The sequence below is a fragment of the Portunus trituberculatus genome, chromosome 49 (assembly GCF_017591435.1).
Source record: "Portunus trituberculatus isolate SZX2019 chromosome 49, ASM1759143v1, whole genome shotgun sequence".
Taxonomy (NCBI): Eukaryota; Metazoa; Arthropoda; class Malacostraca; order Decapoda; family Portunidae; genus Portunus; species Portunus trituberculatus.
The window spans coordinates 9,916,009-9,927,859 of NC_059303.1; the positions used below are offsets into that span (position 1 = coordinate 9,916,009).

General features: G+C 41.3%; 1 protein-coding gene across 5 annotated transcripts in view; it reads right to left on the reverse strand.

Annotated features, from left to right (window-relative positions):
- Positions 1-11,851, reverse strand: part of LOC123499316 (homeotic protein Sex combs reduced-like) — an 87,093-nt gene that overhangs the window by 10,909 nt on the left and 64,333 nt on the right. The gene's annotated exons all lie outside the window — the stretch shown is intronic.

Here is an 11,851-nt window from a genome sequence, read left to right on the forward strand (position 1 = left end):
GAATCGCCGTCCAGATAGGGCAGATGTTTTTATCACGATGATGTAGCACTCGGCGACTAGTTTTGACCCAATTATCATAACCTGTCTGAGGTGCAAAGCAAAAAGCTGGAGTATAATCAGCCCTCAAATGACAAGGTGTCTTTTTATGAATCCTGCTTAATGTATCATATTTGTTGTCGCTCTCTCGCCCACCGATCAGGAGGGTCTACGTGTCTTCCCTTTTTTTTCTGCCTTTTTTTTCTTAGCTTCCTCCGAGGGTTGGTTTGTGTCCTTCACCTGAGTTTGTCTACAGGTCAGACCTTGAATGTTGTGTAATAATTAATCTCATTGTTGTTTGATTTCGTCATTTGGATTATTATATTTATTTTCAGATTAAATTATCCTTTCATTAACGTCTCTTCAATCGCCACAGGATCCTTTTCTTGATGGATAATGTGAGAAAGTTGTGAAATTCATCATTTTCATTAAGTCTAGTACATGTAAGTGTTTTCAAACTTATTGAATAGTTCGTTAATGTACACATACCTGTATTGAAATTATGACACGAGTCTTACAAATCAATACCCTTAAAGAAAACGTCTGCTGCCATTTATTTCTTAATCAGCAATGCATTCCCTAAAAATTACCTTTCCTAGTAACCAAGTAAGTATCCTCGCGTTGTCGTCATTCTCAGCGTCCTTCCTGGATCTCTCCTCTCCTTTCCTTATCTTCATACTCTCGTCAAAGCTCGCCTCTCCTACGTACCGAACAACCACCATTTTGGGTTTGGCGGTTTTATGATTAACTCGTCATGACGCTGATGGTCGGTATTCAAGATGGCTCGACGTGCAGGGGGCCTAATGGTTGTGTGGAGGGTGTCAGGGGACGCCAGGGGAGTAGGGGAGGAAAGGCGAGTGTGAGAGGCGGAGGATGCTAGAGGGAAGGGGAAAGAGTGGAACAAAGGGAAGTGGAAAACTCAAATGAAAGGAAAGGGCAAGGGTGACGATTATAATTGAAGGGAATGATGAAAGAACCCGCGGCTTTGAAAATGGAGGTCGATGAATGAAAATGAAGCCATGATAAGAAATGCAGGCCATGATGAAAATGTCAAGCCAGCACGTCATTGAAACAAAAGGAAATTAATGGCGCCGTTGTATTGAAAAATATAAAAATAGAAATGAAGAACATCAGTTTTAAGTAACTGAGTATCTCACACAAGAGAATAAGAAAAATAAATGTAAAAAAAACTGATAAATGAGGGAAAATAATTGTTGAAGGATAAATGTACAGTATATCCATAAAAAAGATAACTAATACCAATACAGAAAGAAGAAAGTGGACATAAGAAGGGGAAGAAAAGAAGCAGACGACGAGTAGAGGAAGACAGGTCACCGGGGCTCCAAATAAGCTTTCATCGGTCCCTGTAGCTACAACCTCCCTCACCCAAGACACCAAACACTGAAGAGCTGAAACTAAGCCCACTAAAAACTAGAAGACAGAAACTAGGGCAGGTGAAAGTAAAAATGAGTCCAGGAAATGCAGGAAGAAAGAAAATACAACGATGACTTAAAGTTATGAGTGCCGTTGAATGAGAAAGGTTTGTGTGTACAGCTGGGAGAAATGAAGGCTAGATGGTGAGTCGATGGTGAAGTGTGAAGGAAGAAGTGCATGTCTGACCAGTGCTTCAGTATTTGTCAATGTCCGCTGGTGCTTTTTTCCTCTTTCTCCCTTGCTCTCTCTCTCTCTCTCTCTCTCTCTCTCTCTCTCTCTCTCTCTCTCTCTCTCTCTCTCTCTCTCTCTCTCTCTGTATTCACATCATATCGTTGTTTTCTATTGGGGAAATGAAGTTTTGTAATGAAGCAATAAGCCTCAGGTTGTTAGTCAGCGAGGAGGCGCGTTACTGGTGGGAGTGTTTGCAGTGAAGGATAGCTGAAGGATCGGAAAGATGCAAGGAAGGAGTTTAATTCAGCCTGTCCAAGGAAATCATACCATCATTAGTCTTCATCATAATTCATCACACACGCATACATTTCCATCATTACAACTTGCCCTCCTGCTTCTCTCCCATCGCCCTCTCCATGCTCCCCTCTCCCTTTTCCTTCCTTTCCTTCCCGGCCCGACCTTCCCTCCTTTCCCTCCTCCTTCCCTTCCTCTCCACTTACTCTCGATTACTTCATTACTCTTTCCTCCCTCTCTAGCTCTCTCCCTCTCCAATATTGAAAAAGAAAAAATGCATACTCGGAATTAGGCGTTCTAGAATGCATAGAAAAGTATTAATGATCGTAGTAAGTCTTTTCTTCTTTTTGATAACTTGGCTTTGCACGAGATGGCGTATAGAGCAGGATAGTTGTTTGTTTAATAATTTACAGTAGTTTGGCGGTTTATGGTATTATAAGTTATAGCGTGTGATATTTTGTTGCGTAAAACGTAGTTTGTGTTATAATAATCTTTTGGTGGAAAGAGTAATGTGTGTTATAGTATTGTTATATTGCGTGAAATGGCTTTGTTTGTTTTGAAACTTTTGTGTTGCGTGAAAAGAGGTAGTGTGTGTTACCCAGGTTGTATATTGCTTTAAGATCACTGGTGTTTCGTTGTGGAAGTTCCGTGTTACTTGAAGAAAAGGTGCTGTGTGTTACTTCATTTATTTATTCTACTTTTATTTATGTGTTACGTTGTTTGAAGTATACGTGATATTGTGGACGGTGGGCTGTGTTTGCGGGAGGTGTGTTGATGATAAGAGCCTTGTGTTGGAGGTCGAGTCCTTGAGTGATGTATTTTGTGGCCGGTGTGGTCTGTGGTTTCAAGAAGACGTGATTCATAACTCCACTGTTCTGGGATGTCTTTGTGAGTAAAGGGTACACGTCTTCCAGTTTCTCTCGACGGCAAATTGAAAAGAAATACGACCATGGATAACTTTCTGTACTTATCATAAAAGTTATTCCATTTCCGGCGTAATATTGTTTTGATTAATTGTCGGCTTATTCGTTTGCTATTCGTTTTATGTTTCATTGTTTTGCAGTCTTATTAGGCTACATTAAGTTCAATTTAGTTAGGTAATAGTTTTAGATAATTGCATCTGATTCATTTGACATTTGGGTTGTAGGTATTCTTAGTTTGTAGTTTTCCATTCAGTACAACATGCACCTACTTATCCAATAATCCTGTGAGTGTTTGCTTGTACGTAGCGCATGGACAAGTGATGTGAAGGAGTGACTTTCAGGATCCGTCTGTCTGTGTGGAAAAGTTACTGGGTCCCTTGTGATCCTCGACATCCATTTTCCCCTTTCATAATTCAATTTACCTTCCATCCGTCCATTTCTTCATCATCTCCCGCTCCGTCCCTTACACTCACTTCCTCCATTTTGCCTTCCTTGCCTCCTAACTTCATTCTTCACCCTCCTTCCTTCCCTCTTTCCACGACCCTAGCCCCTTCCTTCCTCCCCCTATAGACCCGTAGCTACTCCTTCCCCTCCCTTCCTTCCCCTTCAATCCCCCTTTTCCTCCCCTCTGGCCCTTTTCCACCGCCCCGCCCTTCCTCCCCGGTTCTGGATGCGTCTTGACATATGATGGATCTATCCGAGAGCGGCACCTCACTGCTCGTCACTGGTTAGTTGTCCCCTATAATTATGTCAGCCAGGCCCTAACAAAGGATAGATGACGGGACGCTGATTAATGGCTCTTGATGTTATATTAAACAATGATGGTTTCTGATACGGCCATGTTGAGGGGCCCCCGAACGAAGGAAGGAAGGAGGAGGCGAGGCAACAACACCAGCCAACCAAGGAGGGATGAAGGAAGATGAGAGAGAGAGAGAGAGAGAGAGAGAGAGAGAGAGAGAGAGAGAGATGGTAAGGGTAGTGTTGATGGTGGTTGTGGAGAGGCTGTGGTGTTGTGTTAAGTTGGTGAGGACTCAGGGATGTGTGTTAAACAGACCGCAGCGTCCTTCATTTCACTGTTTAGTTTGTGCGGAGGGGCAGCAGATGATATTCCATAAGAAGATAACGTTGATGAAATGATGAAAAAAAGAGTGACGGAAACACTATGCCGCTAAGGCGAAGTAATATAAAGAAAATAGCGTTGATGGAATGATACGATAACAAGAAACGGAAACACTACACTAGAAAGACTAAAGCATACACGGGAAGGAGAGTAAAAAATGAAGTACAAAAGGAATCGAGAGTGTTGGTGATGGCGCAGCAGGAATGATCTGGCCGCTTAGTCTTACAAGATCGAGCTTGAACCGAGCCCGCCCAGAGTGGCTTAAAATTACATATACCACTTCAAACAACTCGCCGCGCTACGTCACACAGCGCTCCTAACACTTCAAAGTACAACACCACGCTTGCATCCAATAAGGAAAATATATCATTGAACATTTTCAGAATATAACTCATTGAACACATTTGGTATTTATTCTTTCATTTTCTTCCACTTGCGACATAAAATTTTTTTCCCAGAGAAATATATAGAAAGGAAGCTCAATTCATGTACGAGGGTGATTAATGATAAATCGTATGAGTATCTTAAGACTTACAAAATAGTATGTACATCAATATCCGTTTCATTTATATATAAAAAAAAAATAAATAAAATAAATGAAAAAATAAATATCAGGTTGTCTTTCTGAAGGAAAGTTAGAATTCTTCATCAAAACACAATTACACTCGGTGAGATAAAACTATAGTAAATAAATAAATATCTTGAGAAACTAACATGTTCGACATTCGCTCTTTCACCCTTTCATGTGCTCGATAATCACGAGTTTTCCTTCCACGGAGAGAGAGAGAGAGAGAGAGAGAGAGAGAGAGAGAGAGAGAGAGAGAGAGAGAGAGAGAGAGAGAGAGAGAGAGAGAGAGAGAGAGAGAGAGAGAGAGAGAGAGAGAGAGAGAGAGAGAGAAGGGAAACAAAATTGCAAAACTGAATTCGAGGCACAGAGAGTTTCATCTGACAAAACAAGAACACCCAACGAATTCGAGGAAAAATCTGTTAATGGACTTAGATCCCAGACAAGGCGGGTCGACCTCATGCATAAAGGAGGAGCCTGATTCATGCAGTGGTCTCTAGACGCGGGCGGAAGACGAGGGAGTAATTAATTTTAGGATGGGAAGGACGTGAGTAGGAAGGAGGTAGAGGAGGGGAAGAAGATGAGAAGGGAACTGTGTCTGTATGAAAGAAGATAAGGATTAGGAATTATTTGCATCATTGAAAATATGTTTATTTTTTATGAAGGAAATGAAGAATAAAAAAAAAACAGTAAGAGAAAGTCATGAAAAACATATGAAGGAATGGAAGGATCAGATGTAAAATGAAAGAAAGGACGAGTCATAAAAGAAAAAAAAAAAACGCGTGTATGAAATAGAGAAAACTTCAATAATAGAATAAATGTAGCAAGTAAAGATTTTTGATCAGTATTTTTGCTACATGAACATAGAAAAATAGATAAATATAAATAAATAAGGAAGATCTAAATGCACGAAAAAAAAGTGTACATAATTTTGATCAAACTAATAGAAAATATGAAAAAAAACGTCTTCCTCGCCATTCTTTTCTTCCTCCTCTGCCTTTACTAATTTCCTCCTGGGATTTACATACACCTTCTCAATCAGTGTCGCTCATAGAAGGTTATATATTTAAAAGTTTTGTCCATGGAGATCTGCACAGCATACCAGACTGCGAGATGATGTAACTGCGGGGCATCTGGTGTGTGTGTGTGTGTGTGTGTGTGTGTGTGTGTGTGTGTGTGTGTGTGTGTATGTTGACTCACCATTTTTTTTTATTTGAACAATGGAAAATGCAACAAGTAAAGAGCATAAACAAAGAGGAAGTAGAAGAGAAAAAAACATGAGAATAAGAAAAGAAAGCTACAGAGGTACTGAAGGTGGACGAGCAAGAGGAGGTGGAGGCGATGTATAGTGATGGTGGAGCAGGAGAGAAGCTTAAGACGTGGTTGTTTATGGGCTGGTGGTGATGGTCGGTGTTGAAGTAGTGGTGGTGGTGATGGTGGTGGTGGTGGCGATGGTAGTGATGGTGGTGGTGTTGGTGGTGATGGTGGTGATGGTGATAGTGGTTCCAAAAGAGGATTGCACGCATGGCATCATCTAAATACTAATACTTTAAGCTGCATGTTCCGGACGAGTGCTCTTCAATGTGACACCAAATTAACATATAAGCTTTCCTAAGTATAATTATCAGATGTTTTCCTTGGTGTCGTTATACTGTTTCTATTCTGTTAATTTGCTTCCTAGTTTTTTTTCCGTCTTATCCTATTAGTGAATTATCTAGAAGCTTTACATTGGGTGTCAGGGGAATGTAGGTTGGGGTTAGATTACTTGTGGATAAGTTCGTTTTTTGTGCCTCCTCCAATCCATAACGAAGGGAGGAGGATCCACCTCAAGGAGTATGTCTTTATTCTTTTATGTACGTACGCAGTATAGTGGAGTGGTATTGTGTGGAGAGCAGGTTGTACTGTGAAAACTTTTGAATGTTGTGGACCATTTGGGTGTGGTAAGCGGGCTGGTGTTGTTAGAGGAGGTGGAGACGTGCCTACAGGGTGGATGATAAGTTCGTACGAGAACCTGAAGGCGAGGAGGAGTAGAGTAAACGTGGCGATGTCCGTGCGGGTGGTCTGTGGGTGGTGCACGGGCGGGGAAGGCAGAGGTAGGGTGCGGGTGTGCGGGCGGGCGGGTGGGGGAGAAAGCCTGGGTTATCGGTGGGCAGGATCGGCGGCCAGGGAGCCTCCGCCGTGTCCTCATCCGTCACTGTCACGGCAGACAACTGTCCCGGTGACGCCACGCCATTCACGCCACGGCTGCCGCTGCTGCCGCCAATGCCGACGCTGCTGCTGCTGCTGCTGCCTCCGCTGTTGCCTCTCTTCCTACTAATATTGACTGATCCCTGCCGTGGCCACTGCCAGCTCCATCTTCCAAGCGCCATAGCCCACCATCGATTCGGCGTTGATTCTCATGAACTAAAAGACATTCGACTAAGCTGCCTCGTAACAGCGAGGTCGTCTGCAGGCTACCATCTCTTCCTTCCTTGCCTCTCCGCCACCGAGACTCCCTCTGCGGGCTTCCCCACAGAAAATATTGTTCCCAGCAGTTTCCTGTCTCTCACAGCGCAACCTCACAGTTACCTCTCCGCATGAGCTATGATGATCCTGTTTGGCTGACCATTTAAGTTACCGCACTGTAAGTAATTAGCCAATAATATCTTAACTATTGCCGCCAGTGGTAAGTACTGTGATCTGTTACTGAGCGGAATATGAACACAAAAGTACATCATTAGTTTTGAATGTTAGATAGCACACTTATCTATATTAAAGACACCGACTTTCTTCATCACTATTCATCTCCGTGTCACTTTCGCCAGTACACTTTCACCCTCACACCATCACCTCATCCGCATTACTATTCAGTCCGCTTAAAATATCATCTTTTTTTTTCTTCCACAGCCGCCATTATTCTTGCGTACTACAGTTGCTTATATTTTTTTCTCGTTTTCTGTTCTCCCTCTTATCACAGTGCGATATTCTCTCGTCACCACTATCATTAACAAGCCCACTTACCCTTCTTTATTGTGTTCCTTTCTTTACTTTTCCTTTTTGCCTTCACACGATAATTTTCAGTTAAACATCACCAAACACTGCTTGACAATGCTGGAAATAATGGCAAGTCATATTTGAGGACGTGATTCGAGGAACTACCGTAGTGCAGACTTATGGATAGGAAGCAGCAGTCACGTAACTCCTTTAAAATGGCATCATTTTATACACTGAACAGGAAGGAAACGGATACTGTTCGCTAATATATACAGCAAATTAGTGTGTGTGTGTGTGTGTGTGTGTGTGTGTGTGTGTGTGTGTGTGTGTGTGTGTGTGTGTGTGTGTGTGTGTGTGTGTGTGTGTGTGTGTGTGTGTGTGTGTGTGTGTGTGTGTGTGTGTGTGTGTGTGTGTGTGTGTGTGTGTGTGTGTGTGTGTGTGTGTGAGTGAGAGAGAGAGAGAGAGAGAGAGAGAGAGAGAGAGAGAGAGAGAGAGAGAGAGAGAGAGAGAGAGAGAGAGAGAGAGAGAGAGAGAGAGAGAGAGAGAGAGAGAGAGAGAGAGAGAGATTGTGTGTGTGTGTGTGTGTGTGTGTGTGTGTGTGCCTTCACTAACGACAAAAAAAAATGCTCTACTCATATCAGATAAGACTGCATTTATTCATTTATTTATTTCCTGTGCGTAGATGGGTGCGTGTGTATATGTTGTTAGCTGCAACCTGGATTAGTGTGAAGTGAAGGCAGTAGTGGTGTACTGTATGTGTGTATAGCTGACTGAACGTGTGGATGTGGATGTATGTGAGAGACCAAATTTGTGGGTTAGTGTAGCAGTGATGTTAATAATGGTTTGCATTAGAAGTGGTTGTGTGTGTGTGTGTGTGTGTGTGTGTGTGTGTGTGTGTGTGTGTGTGTGTGTGTGTGTGTGTGTGTGTGTGTTTGTCTGTGTGTATACCTATCCACGTGGATCAAGTGACATGCACCTTGGGAAAGACAGAGCCGGGAGACACCATAGTTTGGCTGGATAAAGGAAGGACAGCTTATTGACATTCTGATCACCGTGACCCGCATAGGAAGTCGCAGATTATAAAGTAATTAGCAGACAAATGATCCACACTTTTCATCTATCCCTCAATTTTGCAATGCTAACTATAATCATGGTGTGCGAGGGAAGGAAGCACTCTGTTACTGTCCCGCGCTAATCTCAGGAAGCGGAAGGTCGTTTGTGTTGATACGGATCATTCCTACGACCCCCTGGTAGGAAAGCGTCCCATTTCTTTGCTCAAACAAAACAACATCCACCACCTACATTTTCTTTTATATCACAAGTTCCCAGCGCTGCTTTGTTATATTTTGTTTATTTTATTTATTATTTTATCTACTTCAGGCATTACTCACAGGTCCGAATTCTCAAATGCTTCAAATGTTGCAGTGTTTTATTTTGATTACTTTGAAATGGCTCAAGTGAAAATTTTATTGTTTTCTTTATGTATTTATTTATTTATTTTTTATTCTTTTCTGGAGGGGATGTATGTGTCTATGATTCTGATCAAAGTCAGGAAAGGATTGTGTAATTGTGATTGTCTTAAGAAACAACGAAGTGCTTAAGAATAAGAGCCTAAATCTATCCTCTTTAAGCCTCACACCTTCCCCTCCTTTGGCAGAGCTCCACATCTCACTCCTTTCACTCTTTTCTCACTCTAACGAAATACATTTATCCATCACCTACTCTGATGGTACTTAACCATTCTGCCTTTAGTACGTTTGATAGTTCCTTAATAGTTCAGTGAATGGCTGCTTTTTACACTCAGCACAGGGACTTGAATCGTAAGGAGTATAGCGATCCAAGATTCTCTCAGATTCAGGTATGAAAATGATAGCACTGTGACTCCATCCTCGTGTTTAGTGATGTAACGTTTCAACACCAACCCTCGACTTTTATGGCCAATACGTTAAATTGGTGGTATCATTACTCACCAGTAAAAGTACAACTAGTTTGAGTTTCTGTTCTGATCTAGAATTACGGTCATTCCTCACGATACGTTTAGTGTGATATTAAGCGTTGTGTTTTCATCCCCTCCATCCGTTACGAGAATTTTACGAGTGAGTAATGAAGTGTAATAAGAATAATTCTAGTATCACATTCTGCAGCAGATCGGTGTGCATTTGTCTAAAAGAGGCTTCTTTATGGGAATAACCGCAAGAGGACGGGACCAAAATACCGCGCATGAAGCAGAAAAAAAAAAAAAACAGATTTCCTTAATCTAAGATGATCAAGCACATTTTTTCCTCATATTTACATTTTCTTTGCGTGTTCGTATTTTGAAAGAAACACTGCAGTAGTACACACGGATTTTTACTTGATGTGGAGATTAGAAGGTGTGCAGTTCCACGTAAGAATACAACGTAAGCATGTAAAGTAAATACGTATATCCTTTAAGAGAGAAAAAAAAGATAATGCTAATAACGCTCTTGAACGTTTTTGTGTCGCCGAGACAATGCAATTTTCTCACAAGCTCTTGCGATTTGTGAACGCAAGGAAACGACTCTACAATCAAGGTGAATTAGGGTCTGTAATAGTAGTGAGGAAACGCGACGCTAAGTCCTTGAGAGCCGCTGTGTTAGGAAGTGAATTACCTCTTTGATTACCTCGCCTCACAGCCTCGATGACTCCAAGGCAACGGGACGCTCTTGTCTCCTTCAGGAAATCGTCAATTTTTCTTGTGTTCTTCACGTGTGACAGGTAGGGTCATCCCTCTCCTTCTCATCCTCCTTTCTCTCTCATACTCTCTCTCTCTCTCTCTCTCTCTCTCTCTCTCTCTCTCTCTCTCTCTCTCTCTCTCTCTCTCTCTGTCTCCACAAATTGCCTTCACAACCTATTCTAGTAAATATTTACATTTGGGTTGTTATAATGAATACATTGAGTATTTTTTTTTACCTTATTTTATCTGTTTGTTGCTTTGTTTGTCCATAATTCCTTGATAACTATTTTTGACATCCCTTCATCTTTGTGCCGTAGTTCTTCTTTCCTACTAGTATTATGTAAGATGACGTACATACAACAAAGTCAACAGCAACTAAAAATAGAAGGTCTAGTTTTGCACCGCCGGCACCATAACAGTCATCCTTCCCTCTCCATGACGTCTCGCATTACTATTTTTCTCCCCCTCGCCTCCTCTCAGGTATGGCGGGCCTCGGCGTGTTGCAGCATTAATGGACGTAATCCGAGTGAGCCGTGAACGCCCACTCAGGTTGCTAAAGGTTCCGATCTCTGGTTGTGATTCCTTGTAGCCAACAAACCCGTACGCCTCTCAAGAAAGTATTTCAGGCCTTTTTTTTTTTTTTCTTTTCAGTGGCGTATATAAATATTTAGCTCTAATGATTCCTCGTGTAAGAAGACTGTTGGAAATGAAGGCTCACTGCTCACTTCATTACAGTTATAGTAGTATATTTGTTGTAATGTTGCGACTCAAAATAATTCTTTTAGGGAAACTTGAAACTCATCTATTTGTGTTGAGGTAAAAAGCTTAGAAAAAAAAAATCTAGATAAAAAAAAAAATAATGAGAAAATATTGCGGCGTGTCTAAGACTGTTGTAAGATCGTGATATTAAACATTATGACGAGTATCTCTTGACGGTCACCTGTCCAAGCCCCATCCGGAAAGGCCAGGTGTCCTCCCTTACCTCACCACTCCCCCCAACGCACACACCTACAGTCACCCGCACACCATTGTACTGTCACTCACACTCACATTCCCCAATCATATTTTTACGTCTCACTCCATAGCAAGTGTTGGTGTTATTTTAGTACTATAGAAATGATATGAATTGTGTTTTACTCTGCCGCCACGTTTGTTGATAGATTGCAGGTGAAGCTGATACAAGTAAAACAAGAGATAAGGGTGATTTTTCAGCTTACATCCTAAGCAGTGTGAAGGTTGGTAATTAAGTTTATTTTCGATATGACTTTCTTTTGTGTAGAAGATGTCGTACACAAGGGAAGGAGACAAATCATTGTTTTTATTTATATTAACGTTTCAATGAAATATTGTCCTATTGAATACTGAATTCCATAAAACGATGATTTGGGAGTGTTAAATTTTAAAAAGTGTCGAGGTGTAATGAAAAGTTATGTATTGTAACTAACCGTCTCGCCCTGTAACTAACGTATACGTGTGGTTAGTTAATTATTTATTATGGGAAAGAGATTAATATTCTATCAGTATATTTACTTTTTACTGATAATATGCATTTAACTTACTGACAAGCAGTTTAGTGCTTACAAACATTTAGTAAAAGTATTAAATATTCAATAAGATATTCCGGTCGTATATTTGTGAAC